This window comes from Eschrichtius robustus, chromosome 2 (assembly GCF_028021215.1).
Source record: "Eschrichtius robustus isolate mEscRob2 chromosome 2, mEscRob2.pri, whole genome shotgun sequence".
NCBI lineage: Eukaryota > Metazoa > Chordata > Mammalia > Artiodactyla > Eschrichtiidae > Eschrichtius > Eschrichtius robustus.
Genome location: NC_090825.1, coordinates 65,895,834 through 65,920,058, shown reverse-complemented (window position 1 = coordinate 65,920,058; position 24,225 = coordinate 65,895,834). Strand labels below are relative to the sequence as shown.

At 36.0% G+C, this 24,225-nt stretch overlaps 1 protein-coding gene and 1 pseudogene across 2 annotated transcripts in view; both read right to left on the bottom strand.

Moving 5' to 3' along the window:
* The window catches only part of XRCC4 (X-ray repair cross complementing 4), a 268,265-nt gene that overhangs the window by 46,444 nt on the left and 197,596 nt on the right, over positions 1–24,225 (bottom strand). The window lies entirely within an intron of this gene.
* On the bottom strand, positions 19,435–22,993 carry LOC137755184 (cytochrome c oxidase subunit 2-like; annotated as a pseudogene).

The following is a 24,225-nucleotide window of genomic DNA, read 5'->3' as shown; positions in this document are numbered from 1 at the left end:
AAGAGAGAATCTAAGACGCAATCTTTAAGGCAAATATCTCTATGACCTACACGGAAAAGCAACTGAGCTATGGTATATTTTATTTGTGTGTGTATATACATATATTATATAGATAACAGATATAGATTTCTTTTTTAAGTAAGTCTATTTTTAAAGTAGTCTCTGATCTCACTCTTTAATATCGTCTAAAGTTTAATAATCCTCACTGTTAGGTATTTCTTCACAGCCAATCCCCCAAAGCAAAAACACTGCATATTTCTGTTACCTGCTATTAATAGATACTTAAAATACTTGCATATTAGTGTATTCACGAAATAATCTTAGAAAACTCAAGAGAAAATATTTCTATGCACAGATTTTTGAGGCCATTCAGTTCGTTAACACAAATGAAGCGAATATTAAAGAAAACTCTATTTTCTTTATAATTTTAATTTACTTGGAATTTGGCTAACATGTGAAAGTATATGTAATTTAAATTTGAGTAAGTGAAGTTAAAATTAGTCTGAATAATATGTCTGTGTAGCATAAGCATTCTATATGGAAGAGGTCCCTCCCTAACTTAGTTTTGCTTTTGTTTTTTTTTTATCATGGACTCAAAGGCCATAAGTGGTAGGAAGCAAGATTTAAATTTAGGGGGAATAACACTTGGCTAGTGTAAATGATAGTGCTGATAAGGACAGCTATTGCAGAGAATGCCATGGTGGCATATCCTTGCTAAAAGAGTTCTCATTTCTCATAGTACCAAATTAATTTTCATCTGCATGTCCTATACAAGAGTGTCATAAAAGAAAATGAGATTCATTTGAAATGAAAGGGTGTGCTGAAATAAAGTGTCAGAATAAGATGGATGGAACAGGCAAAGAGGTAGGTGTGATTCCAAGCGATTTTACACATTGTTTCTGCCAATCATTTTGGAACTCTTTCAAACGTTACATCAAATAAAGTCAATCTCAAGAGAGATTTGTAATTTATATAATTTATACTTTGGCAAAAAGCAATGCTAAATATCACTGCTGCTGCTATCTGGAAAGAAGAGCAGAGGAGGAAAAGGAGATCAAGGTCATGCTTATTTGCTACTTCTCTCTTATCTTCCACGGCAGAGCATCAAACTGTATCTTGAATCTGACAATACATCACCCCTTTCATCTTTCATCTGGATTAGAGCAGCCTTTTAACTGGTCTTCCAGAGTTCCACTTGGGACCACTTTCAATCAATCTACCATAGAGCAGAAAAAGTGATCTCACAATGTAAATCAAATAACAAAATGCACTGTTTAAAACCCTGCAAGTTTCCCAAAGCACAAAGAATAAAATCCAACCTCCCTTACTTTGGGCTCTAAGCTCTGCATGATCTGGCCTGCCTACCTCTCCGTGTGTGTGTGTGTGTGTGTGTGTCTGTGTGTGTGTGTGTGTGTGTTAACCTCCTGTGTATGTTATTACCCAACCGTGCCGAGTTTCTATCCACCTTAGAACATTTGCATATACCCTTCCTTCTTCACAGAATACTTCACTTCTAAAAGCCTATTCTTTCTGTTTACATGAAGCTTAAATATTGCCTGCCTCGAGTCTTTCCTGACCATGTATCTCAGCTCCCTGTTTTTAGCATACATCATAGTGTATGATTAGTTTTTATATTTGTCAACTTTTTACAAAGTTACTCTCCTAACATGGAAGCTCTATGATGACAGAGTGGTGTGTGTCTTTTCTAATGGCATCTTTTTATGTACAATTTTTTATTACAGAAATGTAAGGTAGATTATTCTATAATAATCTTATATTATTCTAATGTAAGGCACATCATTGTTTCTTTTACTTTGAAATAATAGCACAGTGTATTAAAAAGTGTGTTCCATACTAATACATGATGTTTGACGAAAAACTGGTCCTAGGTCAAACAATTCTTTGCAAGTGCTACAAACTATATGTTCTTCTTGAGGGTCCCTGATGCACATTAGGATACTGAAAGCTTCGAGAAGTAAAGGAATACTTTTAGTTTTACTCAATCCATTGATTACTGTATTTGTAGATTCTGCAAATTCCTTCTTCATTTTCTTACTTAGTAGCATTTATTAACCTCTTGAGGTATTAGTGTTCAACATAAGAAACTTTGAGAAATGATCCTATGGAGTTCTAGGGAAGAACAGTTTGCTCATTGTCTTTTCTATTTACCTACCTAAATGTATTCAAGGATTTCATCATAGCACCAAATGGTTCTCCCCAAAACCCTCCTATTCTACAAAAATGTCTTTAAATGTCCTAAAAATGCCTTTAAAAGTTCTAAAACAATGTCAAGAGGTGGAAGAAAAGCATGATCACTAAAGCTAAGTAAATTTATATGAACTAGTAATAAATCACTAATAATTTACGCATACCTAAAATTCAGGCCTACATCCAGATTTTCCATTTTGTGTGTTTTATTTTTGAAACATGGTCCTTTAACCATAATTATGCTAGTTTTATTGTTATTTTTCTTATTATTATTTTATTTGTTTTGTTCGTTTGTTTTTTGTTTTTTTTCTTGTGATCTCATAAGGCAACCAGAAGTCCTCTCAATCAATTCCTACAAAGCTATTCAGGTAGAATTTGCTGCTAATGGTAATCTCTTGGTATGGTTTTTATAGACCATACATATTCTTTGAAGTAATGTAAGTATTACTTGGATGTCCACTGCTCCTAAAACATTTTTGTTTAGCCAGTTCACTAGAAGTTTCACTGATAGTCATAAATACTTGGAGTACATGACTTTTTATAGCATAATATAGTGAAGATAAATTTCCATTGGTGAAGCTATTTTTTTTACTCCTTGAACTATTTTGGTTCAAAACACCATAAATTTAAACCTTGAATTCAATTACACTGAATCTTTGTTCCTGTTGTTCCCATTATCTTTTGATTATTTCTTTGGCACAAAATACTATTTGAGTAGAAAAAAATCTCTAAGTTTCGTCTCTGTAGTTAGGAACTTTTGTAGATATACATGCCATTGGTTAAGCACAAGTATGTCTGTTAGCCTACCAACAGATGGTGTAAATAGTTAGTCATGGTCATTTTCTTTTTGTCATATTTTATTCTTTAGTCCACAGAGTGTTTAAAGTATTATTTATACCTATTTATGATAAAAAGAGATAAAGACAAAAGTTAAACATCTTTGACCGTTTTGGAAAGAGATATAAAGAGTTAAAGTTAGATATTAATGACATTATTAATATCTACAATTTTATAAATGAAACCAACTTTAAAATATCTATACATTGGTTGCTTTTATAGTGTTAATTTAAGAGAAACTTTTGTAACCTACTCTGTTCAAAATTGCTTCTGTAGTTATAAATTCTTGTATATTCTAACCTTTTTCTTAGGTAATCTGATGTAAAATCACATTCATTCACTCATTTATTAATTCAAGAAATATCTCATGTTTGTCTAACACTCAAAGTACAAGTATCTTGCTAAGTGCCATGGAATACAGAAGGTGCCGGGGCACTACCTCAGCATTCAAGCAGCTTAAAAACCTAGTATGGAGATAATTCACATACATAAATACTAGGCAAAATGGATTAAAAATTAGATGATGTACTTAATAGCCTACAAGCTCAAAGAGGAAAGATTGTACTCAGGATTTCCAGGAAAGTCTGGTAGAAGAGGTGACTTTTAAAGGCTAGGACTATAAAAGAAGTAGGAAATAAGAATTTTCAAGCAGATGGTTTAGGCAAAACAAAACCATAAAAGTGAAGGGATGAGAAATATTTGCAGAATTTCAGTAAGTCTGATTTGAGAACAGTAACTGATAAGTAAAGCATAGGGTAGTATTAGGAGATAAGATTGTGGAGGTTTGGTCATGAAAAAGGACATCATTTTCTTTGGGAGAGGAGGGAAGAAGCTATGGTGATATATAAGACGAGTATGACTGGTGACAAATAATAAGGAGTGGAGAACATCTTCTACTGGGTCTATGGCTAGAGACAAAGTCGCTGGTGTGGTGGGAATGTATCCATGGAAAGAACAGCTTAGTCAGATGACAAAAATGGAGATCCATATCTTTATTTACATTTTAAATTATAACTGTTAAATAAAATTACATTGAGCAAGAAATGGGCCAATAATAAATCTCACTATTATTTCTATTGTTTATGACAATAGGAACTAATTCTAGTTCCTATATATACTATATACTGAGTTTAAAAAGATCACTTTATCCTGTCACTAAATCTACAATAAAATAAAGACTTAAGTTCCTCTCTTTTCTAGTGAACTAAGAAAAATCCAAAATATATTTTTTGTCAGCTGGTCTAGAAAATAAACAAAAGACACACATTTGATGAAATTGTGAATTTATGAAAAAATAATTTCATTAATATGCGATTGATCAAACAACTAAACCAAAAAAAAAAGGTGGGGGGGAGGAAAGAATGAATTGCCGGTCCATTCAGTTCACTGGGATGTTAACTAGCCTGTAAGTATGAGAATAAAGAAAGAGTCCTGCTGTGTTCAACTTGCAGAACTGTAAATTATTTTATCTACAAAAATAAATCATTTCATTAATTTCGGAAATATGGTACAATTCAAAATTTCATTTATATGAAATAAAATAATGCCACTTCATTACCATAAGGCAAACAGTGGGAAAGTCAAATGTATATTTAAAGATTTACTTCAAATTAGATACTAGAGCTTAAGTTTGTGGGTAATGAATACCACAAAACACTCTGAATTCTTCAGCAGAAAAACATTTAGTCAATCCCAATTATTCTGGAGGATACTTACTAGAATTAGTAATAATTGTAAACAGAAAGTGCTCTCTGCAAGTGTTTTCCAAAATCCCATGAGACACTCCAGTAAAAGGTGTTTTAAATTCAAACACATTTGGGAAATGTTGATTCAATAAAGCTAACATGTAAACGTTCACTGTGAATCTCAGGGAAGGGCTATAGCCTGCAAAGTTTCCCCAAAGCAGATGGCTAGGGAACCTCTTATTTGCCGGACAGTTCCTTTTTACTATTTCAAGGAACAAACTCTGAGATGCTGCTTTATGAAAAATGATGGGATTCAGTTTTCCCTACAAACTTTGGTAGTTTTGCTTCACCTTTCTTTATGTCTTATTCACAGAATGTCCTCAAGTCCCACATCTTGCCCTACACCTCAAATATATATAAATACACACACATACACACAATATATATGTCACATTTATACAAATACAAAATTTTAAATATGTATGTATCTTTCTTATCTATCTACCTATCAAAATTTACCCTCTCTGAGCAATGCCCCAGGATCCAGTTGTTTTCTCCTTCCCTTTCTCCCAAATCAAAAGTCTTAACACATGGTGTCTCCGAATCAGGTGTCATAGAAAAGCACCTAATAAATTTAAATGATTTGGCAGATAAAGTTGGTAATAATCAGGTGTACAGAAATTTTAAAAGCATAGGGCTATCTGTCTTAACCTAAAGAAATAAACCATAAACAGTAAATGAAGTTTGAAGGTGGATTAAGTCAGATGGAAGATGTTCTATTCTGCTGATCCAACAACTATTCTACATAAGCATCTATCCACCTTGTTTACGTGTAAGTCCAGTAACAAATTTTTATCCAAGGAAAGCATTGCTATTATTCTTTGGGAAAAGTATTTAAATTTGTCATTGTTCTTCTTCTACCCTTCCCAACACAAAAGAAGAAAACAGAGAAAGAAACAGAAAATAGAGAAAGAAAGAAATAGAGAAAGAAAATTCAGGCAAATTTTATAGGAAAATGACAAAACTTTTTAATACATATTTTATAAATTTTATAATTGCATAATCCTAGTGTGAACTGTGACGTAGAATTGTATAATTTATGAGCTGAAACTACTCTTACTAATGACCTGATCCAATAGTCTCACTTATGTATGAAATTTTAAAAGGAAGGAGAGGTGATAAATGAACTCAAAGTCACACAAGCACGTGGCCTAACCAGAGCTTAAAACCCGAATCTTTCAACTCTTTGTCCCCTAGGCTTTCCAATTCACCAGAGTGCCTCCCACATTTTTGTTTTGTTTTGCTTTTGAAAATCTTCACACATTGCAGAAACATAAGATATAGGAATACATTTTGTGCTTGTATTCTACATACTTACATGTCTAAATATTAAAAGTTACCAGCAATATTTATTTTATTTCCTTTCTGAATTTATTCATATTCATCTGCTGATTTTGAAGTCTTGACAACACATGCATAACCTACCTAAGCTGAATGAACATAAAACATGACAAAGTAATGATTTTTGTGAGTGTACATTTCTCCTTCAAAAGTGATACTATTATTGGGACTTCCCTGGTGGTCCAGTGGTAAAGAATCCACCTTCCAGTGCAGGGGACGTGGGTTCGATCCCTGGTTGGGGAACTAGGATCCCACATGCTGCGGGGCAGCTAGGCCCGCATGCCACAACTGCTGAGCTTCCATGCCACAACAGGAGAGCCTGCGTACCGCAAACTACAGAGCCCGTGTGCTCTGGAGCCTGCGTGCCACAACTAGAGAGAGAAAACCCGCATGCTACAACTAGAGAGTAACCTGCACATCACAACGAAGAGCCCGTGTGCCGCAACAAAAGATCCCGCGTGCCGCAGCAAAGATCATGGGTGCTGCAGCTAAGACCCAACACGACCCCACCCCCAAAAAGTGATACTGTTATTATCATGCCTAAAGAAAAGCACATCTTTACCGGCCAATATTCACAAGGGGTGGTAATTTTGTAGCATTCTACAAATCTCTGAATAGTGACTATTGACAAAAGGATAAAAATTCAATTTATTTAGATTAAAGAAAACTGTAGAGAACTTAGACTTCTTTGTATTAATTTAGAGAATCCCTGAGCTCTCTAAATTACTACATGAGCTCTTAAACAAGAAGTCACAAATAATGAAAAATTTCCTTTTATGCAAATAATAAGGTGAAACAAGATTGTTCCCAACTATTTTTCAGTCAAGAAACTACTAGCTTGAGCCTTAATAATGTGCTTTTTAAGTGTCCAAGTAATGAAGATTTATTTTTAGCAGAGAATCCTTATAAATCACATGGTACAGAATATAATCAGAGTACTTGAAATGTAGTTATCGTGCAATAAGTATTCATAAAATGAATGAAATACAGATAGACATTTAAGTTTTGACTTTCTTGAACAGAATTAATAAAAGTATCTACTTTGTATATCATTCTATATAATGTATACATAATCACATTTTTATAATTTCTCAATTGTTAAAAACTGAATTTAGTCAAGAATATTTCAGTTCTCTGTTTTGGATTAAGTAAATTTAATGTATTACATAAGGGAGATGTCCAGTTTCATTTCTGATATGTAAAGAGCTTGGAAGTCATCACTCCTATCCTTACAAATAAAGCTGAACAAACTGAACATCAGTTTGTTGGACCAATCAGATAATTGAGATTGGAGAGTAAACCACCACCTCAAAATCTGGAGAGATAGGTTAATCCAGATTATCAAGGCTGAGATCTGTTTCCCTGGAGTTGAGGACCCGGGAGCCATAAATTGGTTAAACGGCAATGCATTGCTGGAGGCTGAATGTAGACTAGCTGGAGATTAAGAAACTCCTGGGGGGGAGTGGGGGGTGGGCACAGTTTTGGGGAATCCCCACCCTTTCCTGGATTTTGCCTCCAGGAATCCCATCAGGTTCTCATAGTGAAGATCCAAGAAAGATCCCCTCCTGATTCTAGCAGGTGGGAGGGAATGAGTCATCTTTGTGAAATATGCCCAGACTCTCTGTAACAAAGGCCTACTCTCCAGGGAAAAAGACTTGATCTGAGTTTCTTCCCACATGGGGTAAGGATATTTCTCATGCTCCAGCCTCCCTCCCTTTCTTATTTCACTTAAGAGGAGAGGGGGAAAAAGAGCTGTAACACCAGATAAGCACTTGTGAAACTCACAGCCCCAAGACACAGGCCTGCTAAAAGACTGACATTTAATCATAAAAAGGTAGAATGCCTTTCTCCTACACCATACCATCACACCAATAGGGTTTCAGTAAAACACAGTTGATTAGAGTTGAAAGAGCTGGAAGATGCGGACTCTCTTTGAGGAGAAGTATTCAGGGAAGTCCAAAGATAAGAGGAGAGACAAAAACAAGGGCACCGGGGGAATCTGAAGCTTCTGACAATAAACATTAGATACAGCACAACTCCTAGCACAGTAACATAAATCCTCACATTAGGGTCCTCTTCAGCTCCTATTACTCAATACATGTCCAGCTTTCAACAAAAAATTACACGGCATGATAGACAGCAAGAAAAAAAAAACAGTGTTAAGAGTAAAAGCAAGCATCAGAACCTGACTGAGACATGGAATAGATGTTGGAATCATCACGCAGAGAATTTAAAATAATTACAATGAATATGTTAAGGGTGCTAATGGAAAAAGTAGACGATTTGCAAGAACAGATGAACAATGTAAGCAGAGAGATGAAGACTCTAAGAAAAAAATCAAAATGAAATGCTAGAAATCAAAAGCACTATAATAGAAATGAAGAATATATTTGATGGGCTCATCAACAGACTGCACACAGCCAAGGGAAAAAAAATCAGTGAGCCTGAAAACAGGTAAACAGAAAGTACCAAAACTGAAATACAAAACATTAAAAGAATGAAAAATGACAGGATATCCAAAAACTATGGGACGATTTCAAAAAGTGTAACATATGAATAATTGGTATACGCAAGAAGAAAGAAGAGGAAGCAGAGTAGAAGAAATATCTGAAGTACTAATGTCTGAGAATTTTTCAAAATTAAAGACAGAAAACAAGCCACATATCCAGGAAGGTCAGAAAATACCAAACTAGACAAACAACAGAAAAAACAAAAAACAAAAAACATACACCTAGGCATATCATATTCAAATTGCAGAAAACTAAAGACAAAGAAAAAATCTTGAAAGAGGCAAGAACAGGTAAGATATCTTACCTAGAGAGGAACAAGTAAAGAATTACAGTGGACTTCTCATCAGAAACCATGCAAACAAAAAGAAAGTGGAGTGAAATATTTAAAGTGTTGAAGAAAAAGCCCAAAAACCTAAAAGTCTGTATCTAGTGAAATTATCCTTCAAAATCAGAGAAATAATGCTTTTCTCAGAAAACCAAAAAAAGATATAATAGACAACAAAACATAATAATCCTAAGTGTGTATGCAACTAATAACAGGGTCAAAATACAAGAAGCAAAACTGATAGACCTAAAAGGTATAACAGACAAATCCACTATTAGAGTTGGAGATTCAATACCCTTATTTGAGTAATTGACAGATCAAGCAGGCAGAAAATCAGTAAGGATACAGTGGGCCTGAATAGCATTATCAATCACCTTGATTTAAATGACATTTATAGAATCCTTCATCCAACAACAGCAGGATACACACTCTTCTCAAGCTCACAAGTAACATTCACAAAGATAGACCATCCACTGGGCTATAAAACATAGCCTAACACATTTAAAAGAACAGAAATCATACAAAGTATGTTCTTAAACCATAATGGAAATAAACTGGAAACCAGTAACAGAAACGTGACAGCTGGAAAATTCCAAAGTATTTGGAGGTTAAACAACATATTTCTAATTACTTTCAAACAACATACTTCTAAACACATGGGTCAAATAAAAAATCTCAAGAGAAATTTTAAAACTTTGAAGTAAATGAAAAGGAAAATACAACTTATTAAAATTTGTGGGACGGATGAAAAGCAGTACTTAGAGGGAAATTTATAGCTTTGAATGCATATATTTGAAAAGAAGAAAGATCTAAAATCAATAACCTAAGCTTCCATTTGAGGAGACAGAAGAGTAATTTAAGCTTAAAGCAACCAGAAGAAAAGAAACAGTAAATATTAGAGCAAAAAACAATGAAATTGGAAACAAAATAGCAATAGAGAAAATCAATTAAACCAAAAGCTGTTTCATGAAAAGATGAATAAAAATTATTACATTAGACAATGTATATGGAAGTACCTTGTAAACTGTAAATATTTTATATAATACTGAATTTATTCATTAATTTAAAATATGTTCAAATAAGAAAATTAAACATTTGGGGGAGGACTGAACATAGTACAGATGGTGAAAACACTGACAGCAATCCACAGTCTTTTGCATAATTTATGGATGAGATATATCACAAGGATTTTATGATTCGATTCTAGATACCTGCCTGCACTTCCATCCTGAATCATCTATAAGGTTAGCAAAGAAAACTATTCGCATTACAAAATGGTGTTGTAAATTGTCAGGCTGAAATAATCAAACATCAACATTAATAAAATTTAACTCAGCTTTATTTTTCAACCCTTTGGATTAACTTTTGCAGAATAAGGTCTAGAGAGCTGTGCTACCTTCTCCCTGTTGCCCTGGGATGTTGAGTTGTACATTGTTTGAAAACAGATTTCCTTGTCAGATGGATAAGCTTCTGCCAATAATTTTGCACTGAAGATTTTTCTTTTTCTTCCTCATACTGTCCCTGAAACCTTATGAATGGACCAAATACCAAATCCACTGACAGATCTAGTATGTATGCCTTTCATTTCCAATTGCCTATCTAAGAATATGTTGACTAGAACTGTGTGTGTATACATACATATATTATGTATATACACACACAATGCATATATATACATATACATATGTGTGTATATATGTATGAATGAAAGCGTATATGTGTATGTATATGTGTACATACACACACACACACACACACACACACACACCCCTCTCCTGTTGGTTCTGTTTCTCTGGAGAACCTTGACTGACACAAAATTTTCTATTTGTTCATTTCTGCCTTAGGCTTCCCAGTGACACTGATGCAATGCTTAGGTCTTTGACATTTAGGACCAAGAAGATGGCTCATGTTACTGGAATAATGATGTTCAATAACTTTTTATTTTCATCTGATCTAAGCAGCAATGGGAAAATACGTTTTCACATGATAAAAGTCCCAAACAACGAATTCTGTTCTTAATTCCATCTTTACTACCAATTAAGAAATTTTTAAGGAAGCCTTTTTATAAGGGCTTCAAGATACACACTACACATTAGTATGTATTTTCAATCTAGCTAAGAATAATAAAAACTTTCACCAAAACCTTGCAATGTTTTATGATCACAAATTTTTACAGTATGTCAAGTGTGTTAAGTCATTATGCTACATAGCTACAAATGTTAAACAATTATTTTCAAATAAAAATTACATAATAGTAAAGAGAAACATTTATTATCATAAGATATACACTATGCTATGTGTTTTAGATGGATTATCTCATTCAACATCAAAACAAGAGGAAAGAAACAAACAAAAAACCACAAGCTATGACCTCTTAATATGACCTTTAACAGAGAAGAAAAAAGTTTAGTGATATGAAGTAATTTGCCTGAGGTCAAAAAAGCTGGGAGCTCATGATTCTAAAGCCTGTGTTCTTAACTGCTATTTAACCAAGAAATGATTTTGAATGAATAGAATTCATTCCACCTTTCCAAACCAGTGACTGACTATGTGTTGACTTTGTTGTAGTTATTGAAGAACAGAGGCCAGTGGTACGCAATTCTTTTGAACAATTTCTAGGATAGGAATGTGACTAGCAGATAATCAGATTAGTATAAATATCTGAAAATAGCATTTAATATAGTCTTTGAAGCAGAAAATGCTAGGAAAAGGTAATAGCAACTATCTTTCAACAGTTTAACTCATATCTGTTTAATTTATAGCAAACATCGAAATTAACAAGAAACTGATGTGTGGCAAAAAACTGATTTTGATAGCAATATGTGTTCATTGGAACCTCACTGTTACCACTATAGAGTGAGATCTGTTATTAGGCAGGCTTATTTTGGAGTATACTATTTAGACATGGATCTATATCCTTACTTTGCCATATCCTTGGGAAAGTTCGCTTGGGAAAGCTCCCTGTATCTCAGTTTCTTCATGAGTTGAATGAGGATAACAAGACCTACCTTGCAAGACTGTTGTAAAGACTAGAGAGAATCTATGTAGTGAACGGTGAAAACATAGTAGGTGCTAAATAAATTATGGCTGCTGTTATTATTGCTATCATTATTACTGTTATCACAAATAAATGTAGAGGGTTGCCTGTATTATAAAGAGCGGATCTTGGAGAATCACTTCAGAGAGCCACTAAGTGAGGGCGGAGACCACAGTTGGCTGCTTTGGGCATGGAATAAAGGTGACAAGCTGTCAGATGGAAAAGCACATGTGTGAGTCAGAAAGGTCAGAGAAGAACTGTAACAGGGAGCTTCTTTTAGAGATTTTAGGCATGAAGTTGATTAGCAGAGAAAGGATACTGAAGTTCACACAGACAGACCAAGTCACATTCCATTGGTCCCAAGAGTCACATTTAGGTTTCAGTCAGAGATGTGTGGTGGCTGCTAAATTATTCTAGAACCTCACCCAGCTACGGATATGCTCTTACTAACCAAGAATTAAGGGCTGGATCTGCTGGCTTTTCTAAAGGAACACATGACAAGGTCAGGGGATGTTTTACACGAATCCCTCTTCTGATTCAAGCAAACTTTGAAAAAGGTAATAGCGAGCTCCTGTGAAAAGTCATGTTTTTAAGTTTTTGTAAATCAGATGCTACATCTCAGGAGGGTGGAGAGAGAGCGGAGGTAACCACAGTCCATGCCTCCGCCCCTCTGAATAAAGCCCAAAGGAATTACCCACAGGACCAGAAAAAGTTATACAATGCAGAATTACAAGAACATACTCATGGTTCTCAGGGGGATTTATTACTTTCAATTTACCAAAGCTATTGTGATGAAACAAACATCCCCCCTCACTTTGATTGATATTAATTTGTTGCACAATATAGCACCACAGCCAGTTTCTCTTTGCACAGTATTTCCCAAAACTATGAACAAATCAGAATGATTCTGAAAAGATACTTACTTTCCATTCCTTTGTTTTACACAGAGATTCCAAAGACAGCTTGATGACCTGTTTTTATTTACAAAATGTAGTAACTCCCCCACTTACCCCTCAATCTATCCCTTCTCTTTCCTGGGATAGTCCAATAACTCCCAGAATCCAACTCTACATTCTTTACAGTTTTTAAAGATTATTTTAAATTCTACAAGTCATACACGAATGTACTTAGACTGTACTTTAGATAAGGCTAAAATCTCCTCTGAGATGCTCACCCCCGCCCCCAATTCCAACCCCCATCTGCATCAGAGGTAGCCATTATTAACAGTGTATATGTAACCTTTCAAAACCTTTATTCACCAATAGAAAATACTTGCTATTTTCTGTTCTGTTTTTTACCAATTGCCATTATAATGTATGTACAATCTTGCAACTTGCTTTTATTAAGTTGTAAGAAATTCTAGGGTACACATATTCATTTATAGAGGCTAAAAGATTAGTGGAAACAATGGTGGACACACAGCAGGTTCTAAGAACCTGTGCACAACCATGAAATTTTGGGTACGTTACTAACTTCACTATCTTCATTTCTGAATAATCTTCCATCTCCCTCTCTTACAGGTTTTGTGTAAAAACTAAATGAAGTAATACGTGTGTGTGCTTTAAAAGCTGTACAGTTTTATATATAAATAAAATGTGATTTCTTAAATATTATCTGGAAAATAAAATCAGGTAGTGCTACTATTCTAAAACTATATACTATAGGTATTTAACTCAAAATTTTAACCAAGAAGTACCACAATATTGAAACATTTAGCTAGTGACATAGCATTCCTAGCTTTGAATGCTTCATTGGAAGCATTACATCAAAGGTTTAATCATGAGAAAATAAATTTGCATGTAAGCTCAAGTTATTAAACTGTTTACAAATTTGATTCTTCATTCTGTGAGCTTCTGTGCTTGATTCCTAGAGTAAATGAACAGCAGCCCTAATGTATTAAAAAAGTTAGAATAACTAAATCAGAAAACAGATTTGCAAAACCGAGACATTTAAAAATATTTTAAAATTTATCCCAAATCTACTATTTTAGTAAAAACAACTGTGTAAATTATTTCAGTTTAAGTTACAACTCTTTTTAGCAAAATGCTCTTTATAAGATATAAGCCTGGAAGGTCTGCATTTTAAGTAAATTCAGACATTAAGATTCTTGGGGGAAATAGTTAAAAAAGAATGCACTACAAAGTCCCCCTCATTTCTAGTTTTTTTCAATAACAATCAATATCACCTTCACCTAAACTGAAAACTTCCATGTATTTGTTCTGTTTGCTTTTCATTATGAATTACTCACTTTTGGTGGGGAGGCGGGAGCTGGGGGTTCAGAGAAGGTTTTGGGGGAGTGACATGTTTTTCAACCTTTCCAATTTCCTTTATTTGAAACACATTACTTCACACTATTTCTTCAGCATCTCCAAGTTCAAATGGTTACTTAATTTTCACTGCTTAACATTAAAACAAAAAAGAACCATGGGCTCAACATCATTAATCATTAGAGAAATGCAAATCAAAACGACAATGAGATATCACCTCACACCTGTCAGAATGGCCATCATCAAAAAATCTAGAAACAATAAATGCTGGAGAGGGTGTGGAGAAAAGGGAACACTCTTGCACTGTTGGTGGGAATGTAAATTGATACAGCCACTATGGAGAACAGTATGGAGGTTCCTTAAAAAACTAAAAATAGAACTACCATACGACCCAGCAATCCCACTACTGGGCATATACCCTGAGAAAACCAGAATTCAAAAAGAGTCATGTACGACAATGTTCATTGCAGCTCTATTTACAATAGCCAGGACATGGAAGCAATCTAAGTGTCCATCAACTGATGAATGGATAAAGAAGATGTGGCATATATATATACAATGGAATATTACTCAGCCATAAAAAGAAACGAAATGGAGTTATTTGTAGTGAGGTGGATGGACCTAGAGTCTGTTATACAGAGTGAAGTTAAGTCAGAAAGAGAAAAAGAAATACCGTATGCTAACACATATATATGGAATCTAAGAAAAAAAAAAAAAAAAAAGAGGTCATGAAGAACCTAGAGGCAAGACGGGAATAAAGACACAGACCTACTAGAGAATGGACTTGAGGATATGGGGAGGGGGAAGGGTAAGCTGTGACAAAGTGAGAGAGTGTCATGGACATATATACACTACCAAACGTAAAATAGATAGTTAGTGGGAAGCAGCCGCATAGCACAGGGAGATCAGCTTGGTGCTTTGTGACCACCTAGAGGGGTGGGATAGGGAGGGTGGGAGGGAGGGGGAAGCAAGAGGGAAGAGATATGGGGATATATGTATATGTATAACTGATTCACTTTGTTATAAAGCAGAAACTAACACACCATTGTAAAGCAATTCTCCTCCAATAAAGATGTTAAAAAAATAAAAATAAAAGAATCACAAAGGGCTCCCAGAGGGAGCTGGTTTGATTTGGAAAATGACTAAACTGGCAAACACACCTCTCAATGGGAGGTGTCACTATTGTCTCCAGCAGCCCTAGAAACGAAGTCCCAAACACATGGAGTCATTAAAAAAAAAAAAAAAAACCATGGGAAAGTACTGACGTATATACATATATGTAAAAAATATTACACAAAGCCATAACATTTTGGGGAGGGTGTCAATGTGATCATAGCAAGATAACTCAGAGATGAGTTAAGATCCTGAAACACAACTAAGAGTGATTTCCAAGTACATTCATGTCTGAGAAGGAAGGCGGGGCAGATGGAACATGTATCTAATGTCTACCTTTTAGATGCCAAGAGTGAAGGCAAACTGTAAGAATTATTTGAGGTCAATTTAATCCAACTCTAAATTATAAATCTAAGTGAACATACACATTTAATGAATTAGTGGAATAAAGTAGATTATAAAACTCTAATTGTATAAAACAGAACAATGAGTCACATGACAGTTTTAGGACCCATTTTAATGTTTTATAGTTTGTGTCAATTTCTCTAAATAGAGAAATTCTGCCCACTGGTACTTCAAATTTTCACTCACAGGAAAAAGTAAGCAATAACACAATGACAGATGCTCAGACTAGGTACACAAAAATGAGAGAAATGAAAATTATGACTATCCATTCTACAAATTAGGTGAACAGCAGAAAAAGCACACGGAATCTCAGAAGACCACAGGCTCCCAGCCCTAGCTTCAATATACTAAAACATTTTGGATCACAGTTTCTTCAAATATAAAATGAGGGGTTTGGACTACATCTTCAATGTTCTCTACAGCCTATGATATTTCATGGGAAAAATTTCATAATGGTAGTGGGTTTATAAAACCTATGATTTGAATGCCAAAAATGGTAACCTGGGAAATTTTTAATGGCTTGTGGAATATTTATTGCTGTCAACTAACTCTTTTTTTCAAAAACCACTTTTTTTGGGTCTGGCTACAGAAATAATTACATGTTATCTGTAGGCAATGTGGAAAATAGAGACAAACCCAACCAAGAAAAAGAATGACCTATAATCACTACACAAGGATAACCTGATCTGTTAACATACCTGTTTCCATATCTATTGTTATATCAATTACTGTAATGTATTGAATCCAGTGGTTTTCAAATTTTTTTATGCACAGAATCATTTTTTTCTAAAGAAAATCTCACATGTAACCTTAATATGTACAAGAAATAAAAGTGAAAATACTCTGAAATGGTGATGAAGGGCCAGGGATTTTCTGAGGTGACTGTCAACACACTTCTATGGAGTCCTGTACTCAAAGAAGTACTGTTTTAAAACCATTGACTTAATTTCCTAATGCTGGACATTTACACTGTTTCTGTGGTTTTGTTTGTTCGTGTGTTTGTTTTTGCTTTTATAAATAACATTCAGATCTTTGTGCACAGTCATGATTATTTCCTTAGGATAATTCCTGGAGGCTAAATTTCTGGATCAAATGGTTTTAAGGTATTCATTGTCATACCAACTTATCCTAAGGATCACCCCTTGTATAGTATAATCGTAGGGATAATAAATTTTAGCATTGGAGGAGGTTAAGGTTTTGTACGTAGTCGGTGCCATACGTATTTGATACTATTCCTAACAAGGATAATCTGAGTGCGGCTTCTCAGGCTGCGAACACCAGTAGGATGATTGGTATTATGCTGGCTAAGGTAAAGTGTGAGTTTAGGATTATTAGGGTTGCCATGATGAATAGTGATAATATTATGCCTTCTAGACATAATGGTGAGGACATTAAGTGGGATCGATATATTAGCAGCCCTACAAGGGATATTAGGAAAGCTATAATAATATTTATGTACACTAAAGATACTTGGTAGTTATGAGTTTAGTCATAATCTAATGAGTCGAAATGATTTGTTTTATTTTAAACTAAATACCATATTCAGTTCATTCTAGCCCCTTTTGAGTTCATTCATAGGCTGTGTTAATTGCCAATAACGAGATTAGAAGTAGAGCTATGGTGAGTATTGTTTTTAGATTATTTGTTTGAGTTGCCCAGGGGAGGGGCAGTAGGAGGGCAATTTCTAGGTCGAAGAGGGGGAATGTGATTGCTACTAGGAAAAATTTTATAGAAAAGGGCAGATGGGCGGATCCTATGGGGTCAAATCCACATTCATAGGGACTTGTTTTTTTTTGTTTAAGTGTTTAGCTGAGGGAGTCAGAAGGCGATGAGTACGAGCAACGAGACCAGTGCTGTATTTGTTAGTAGGGTTATTATTAAGTTTCTTATTCTTTTTCGGAGTGTACCAAAACTAACTGATTGGAATTCAGTTGTACTAATTAATACTAAAAGAATTATGAGCCTCATCAATAGATGGATACGTAAAGGAATAGTCACACACATCTACAAAATGTCAGTATCAAGCATCGACTTCAAAGCCGAAGTGGTGGTTAGATGTGAAGTGGAATTTTAATTGGCGCAGAAAACAGACAATAAGGAAGGTGGACCCAATGATTACGTGCAGTCCATGGAACCCTGTGGCCATGAAGAAAGTTGATCCATATACTCCGTCTGAGATTGTAAGTGGAGCTTCTTAATACTCTGAGGCTTGTAGGAGTGTAAAATATACTCCCAGGGCAACTGTAATAAAGAGGGCTTGGAGTATGTGCTTGCGATTTCCTTCCGTAAGGCTGTGGTGGACTCAAGTAATAGACACGCCAGAGGCTAGTAGCACGGAAGTGTTGAGGAGCAGTACTTCTAGAGGGTTTAGAGGGCGAATGCCTGTTGGTGGCTAGCACCCGCCTAATTCAGGAGTAGGGGCAAGGCTTGAGTAATAGAAGGCTCAAAAGAAGCTGGTAAAAAAGAGGACTTCTGAGATGATAAATAAGATTATCCCATATCGAAGCCCTTTTTGGACAATTGGTGTATGGTGGCCTTGGAAAGTGCTCTCTCGAATAACATCTTGCCACCACTGATATGTTGTTAGAGTATTAGTTAGTAAGCCTAATATTAGTAGTATTATTGAGTTGAAGTGGAATCACATGATTAGGCCCGATGTTATTTGGAGGGCTGAAAGGGCTCCTGTAAGGGGTCAAGGACTGGGCTTTACTATGCGGCATGTGTGGGTCTGGTGGGTCATTATTATTGTCATGCAGATATAGGCTTACTAGGAGGGTAAACACATAGGCTTGAATTATAGCAAAGGCAAATTCGAGGATAGTAAGTAGGGTCAGAATGATGAATGTAATAAAAGCTCTGGTAGTGTTGATGCTTAGGAGTGCTAAAGTTGTCCCTCCAATTAGATGTATTAATAAATGTCCTGCTATAATATTGGCTGTTAATCGCACAGCTAGTGCTACTGGTTGGATAAACAGGCTAATAGTTTCGATAATCACTAGTATGGGGATGAGGGGGGTGGGTGTGCCTTGCGGCAAGAAGTGAGCTAGAGATACTTCTGTTCTGTTATGAAAACCTGTAATCACGGTGCCGGCTCATAGGGGAACTGCTATTCCTACATTTACTCAGAGTTGTGTGGTGGGTGTAAACGAGTGGGGTAGTAGTCCTAGAAGGCTGGTTGACCCAATAAATAAAATGAGTCATATTAGAATTAATGATCAAGCCAGTCCCTTGTGATTATGGGTGCTTATTATTTGTTTTGATGTAAGTTGGACTAGACATTGTTGAAGGGAAATTATGCAATTCTTAGTCATTTTGATGTTGGAAATAAAATACTTGGAAACATAATAATTAAAATAACTACAGGGAGGCCTATTATTGTTGGGGTTATGAAAGAGGCAAATAGATTTTCATTCATTTTGTTTCTCAAGGGGTGGACTGTTTTTGCACTTTGGTGTGTGTTGATTCTGGGTTGGGGTAATAAGTGTACTTTGAGACTTTTAGTTGAAATATAATAAACAGTGTTAGAAACATAGATGAGATGGTAATGAATCATGTTGATGTATCTAATTGTGGCACGCCATTAAGGAGAGTCTTAGCTCTCGGTCTTTAACTTAAAAGGTTAACGCTACCTAGCTTCTTAATGAGTTTATAATATTGATGCAGATCACTTTTCAAAGTATTTTAGGGGTACTAATTCAAGGACAATTGGCATGAAGCTATGGTTTGATACACAAATCTCTGAACACTGTCCGTAATACAAACCTGGTCGTGTTGATATTAGGGTTGTTTGATTTAGGCGCCCTGGGATTGCGTCTGTTTTCAGGCCTAGGGAAGGTACGGCTCATGAGTGTAATACATCTTCAGAGGAGATCAGTATTCGGATTGTTATTTCTATGGGCAACACTACTGGGTTACCTACTTCTAGCAGTTGTAACTCCCCTGGTTTTAAGTCTGATGTTGGGATTATATAGGAGCCAAAATTTAAGTCTTTATAGTCAGTGTACTCATAACTTCAGTATCATTGGTGGCCTATATTTTTTACAGTAAGAGACGGGTTGTTGATCTCATCTATCATGTACAGGATTTGCAACGATGGCAGGGCAATTAAAATCAAGATAATGGCCGGTTAGATGGTTCAGATGGTTTCTACTTCTTGTGCGTCTATTGTGCTGGTATGTGTTAGCTTACTTGTTAGCATTAGTGAGATGATATAAAGAACCAGAGAGCTAATTAAGAAGACAATTATTAGTGTGTGGTTGTGAAAGTGTAGTAATTCTTCCATGATGGGTGATGTTGCGTCTTGAAACCCTAGTTGGAAAGGATATGCTGTAGAGATATACAGGATTTCCACCTGTGACTTAACTTTGACAAAGTTATATAAAATTTTACTAATATCTCATTTATGGAGAAAGACATAGTGGTTATGACGTTGGCTTGAAACCGAATAAAGAGGGTTCGACTCCTTCCTTTCTTGACTATTTTAGACTGACGTTAAGTTGGCTCCTCAAATGTATGATATGGCGGAGGACATCCATTTAACCACTCTAAGTTTGTAGTAGTAAGTTCTACTGCTAGGACTTCTCGTTTGGATACGAATGCCTCTCAGATAATGAAAATTATCACCATGACAGCTGTTAATGAGATGAATGAGCCTATTGATGAGATAGTGTTTCATGTTGTATAGGCATCTGGGTAGTCGGAGTATCATCGAGGTATGCCAGATAGACCTAAAAAATGTTGTGGGAAGAAAGTTATGTTGACACTCACAAATATGATTACAAAGTGAATTTTTGCTCATGTTGAGTTGAGTGTATATCCTAAGAATAGTGAGAATCAGTGCACAAACCCTCCTATGATAGTGAAAACAGCCCCCATTGAAAGTATACAGTGAAAATATGCGACTACATAGTAAGTATCATGAAAGACAATATCTAATGATGAGTTAGCTAGGACAATACCTGTTGGCCCACCGACTGTGAAAAGGAAGATGAAGCCCAGGGCTCACATCATGGCTGGGGACCATTTAATGTTACCTCCATGGAGTGTTGCCAGTCACCTAAACACTTTCTCTCCTGTTGGGACAGTAATGATTATAGTGGCTGATGTAAACTATGCTCGTGTGTCAACGTCTATACCCACTGTGAATATGTGGTGGGCTCATACAATGAACCCTAAGTATCCAATTGACATTATAGCTCATAACATACCCATTTACCTGAAAGGCTCTTTTTTTCCTGAGTAATAGGTTATAATGTGTGAAATCATTCCAAATCCGTGCAGGATTAAAATATATACTTCAGGGTGTCCAAAGAATCAAAACAGGTGTTGATATAAGATGGGATCTCCCCCTCCTGCAGGGTCAAAAAAGGTTGTGCTTAAGTTTCAGTCAATTAGCAGTATAGTGATTCCGGCTGCTAGTACAGGTAAGGATAATAGAAGTAATACTGCTGTGATTAATACTGATCATACAAATAATGGTGTTTGATATTGGGTTATACCAGGTGGCTTTATACTAATAATAGTGGTGATAAAATTGATAGCCCCTAGAACTGAGGACACACCAGCTAAATGTAGGGAAAAAATAGTAAGGTCAACTGAAGCTCCTGCATGTGCTAAATTTCCAGCCAAGGGTGGATATACGGTTCAGCCTGCACCTGCACTGGCTTCAACTATTGACAATGCCAGCAACAATAAGAAAGAAGGAGGGAGTAGTCAAAAACTCATGTTATTCATATGGGGGAAAGCCATACCAGGTGTTCCAATTATTAGAGGCGTAGCCAGTTTCCGAAGCCACCGATCATAATGGGTATGACCATAAAGAAAATTATTACAAATGCATGGGCTGTTACTACCACATTATAAATTTGGTCGTCTCCGATCAGTGTTCCAGGCTGACCTAATTCAGCACGAATTAGTAGGCTCAGGCCGGTACCTACTATTCCAGCTCAGGCACCAAATAGCAAATATAAAGTACCAATGTCTTTGTGGTTGGTTGAGAATAATCAGCGGTTTTTGAACATCGGTAAAATGGCCAAGTAGGCATTAGACTGTAAATCTAAAGACAGAGGTGAAGTCCTCTTTTTGCCAAGCCCTGTGGTGAATTGTTCATATTGAATTGCAAATTCGAAGAAGCAGCTTCAACCCTGCAGGGGCTTCTCCCGCTGTTTTTTTCCTGCTGCGGGAGAAGTAGATTGAAGCCAGTTGACTAGGGTATTTAGCTGTTAACTAAAAATTCTTGGGAGATGTATCCCTCCAATCTAGCGAGGATTAGCTTCATTAAAGTGTTTGATTTGCATTCAATTGATGTAGGATATAGTCTTGCAATCCTTATTAGGCAGGAATTAAGTAAATTATACTTGCTTAGGGTTTTGAAGGCTCTTGGTCTGGTTTAACCTAAATTCCTATTCCAACACTGATAGTATTGGTGTGAGGGGCAGAAGTATTGTGGATATTACGATCATAGTTGGTAGGAGGATTATTTGTTTTGTAGAGTCAAACTGTCATTTTATTTTCACGTTTTTTATGGAGGGGAACGTGGTCAGCACTGTGGAGTATGTGAGTCGCATGTAGAAGTACAGGTTAAGCAGTGCTGTGATGGCTACTAATGGATAAGTGTGGGTAAAATAATATTATTGTTTTTTGTTATTACTTGAATAATTATTCATTTAGGCACGAATTCTGTCAGTGGTGGGAGTCCCCCTATTGATAGGAGAGTGCCTAGGGTAAGGGTTGTGATAACAGGTGTTTTGTTTCATGTGTGTGACAGTGACAATGTAGTAGTGGCCGAGCTGTGAATAAATAATATGAATATAGTTAGGGTTATTATAGTGTAGATTACTAGGTTTAGAGTTGTTAGAGTTGGGTTGTATAGTAAGACGGCTGTTATTCAACCTATGTGGGCGATTGATGAGTAAGCCATGATTTTTCGGAGTTGGGTTTGATTTAATCCACCTCACCCTCTGATTAGAATGGACAGTATGGATAGGGATAGTATTAGCTTTAGGTTGATTGATGGTGAGATTTGTTAAAGGACTGATAGAGGCGCAAGTTTTGGTCATGTCAATAGGATTAGGCCTGCCATTAATGGGATGCCTTGTGTTACCTCGGGCACTCAAAAGTGAAAAGGAGATAGTCCTAGTTTTATGGCCAGGGCTACTGTTACTACTGTTGATGCTGTTGGGTTGAATATTTTTGTAATAGTTCATTGGCCGGAATATAGTAAGTTAATGATGACTGCTATTATAAGTAGCATGGATGTGGTAGCTTGTGTTAAGAAATACTTAGTGGAGGCTTCGATGGCTTGTGGGTTAAAGTTTTTTTTATTATAATGGGGATAATGGCTAGTATATTTATTTCGATCCAATTCAGGCTAGCAATACACCCAAACCAGTTGACACCAGCAGGAGGTACCCATTTTCTGTTCTGCTTTTAACGGTAACTAACCCATGTGTAACATTTGAATTAGATTCTATTTCTCTCTGACACATTTCCGGTTCTTCCCTGTCTCTTCCTCATGATGCCAAACAGGTTGCTATTAAGGTTAAATAAGTGCCCTCTTCGAAGCACCAATAATTCGTTTTTGTCAAATGCCACCAGATGCCCATGGATTAGTCTTTTGCTTTCTTTGGACAATGATTAGTCAAGCAGTCAGCTTCTATATAGGAATGACCAACCAAAGCACAGAGTCCCCTTTGGAGGGGAATATCTTTGTTACTTGGTGCCTTAGGGCACAACATGCCTTACTTTAAGTCTTATTTGTTATATCTAAGCTTTGGTTAAAATCTATTCAAAGCAGCCTCTGACCCCAGATTTCCAAAAATGAACAGTATAAAGCAGATTTTCAAATAAGAAGAGGCCTTGGAGATTATCTATGTTCTTCATTTTATAGATGATGATACTAAGGCCCACAGTGGCTTCCTAGAGCCCAAATTATGACACAAAGACAAATTATGCATTATCTCTGTCCCCAGGGAGTTGACCGCCTAGCGGGAATACCAACAACACTATCCTGTGTGCTAGATGCTATGGGAGAATAAGGTAACGCAGGTACCTCAGAAGGATAGGTTGGAAGACTTTTCTGAAGAAGGCAACAGTTTTACTGTACTTTAAAGGAAGTGAATGGGCCAGTGAGATAAAGAAATGGAAAGGCAGTAGGGCCTTCTAGGCAAGGGTAAGCATAAAACTTTGGAAGAACTGGGAATAATTCAGTACTCTAAAGGATAAACCTTAAAAAGTGGCTGGAGAGGAGGACACTAGGGGGTTAAAATTTGAATGCACACAAGTTACATAAATGGGTGAAACTTCATGGATGAGGTCTGTGGTAAATTAATGTCCTCTCTAAAGAGCAAATGTCAGTATAGCCAATTGTCACCATGTGAGGGGATGATCTTATAATCTGAAGAGAAGCCAGAAATCTTTTAATTTTTAAATCAGTGTT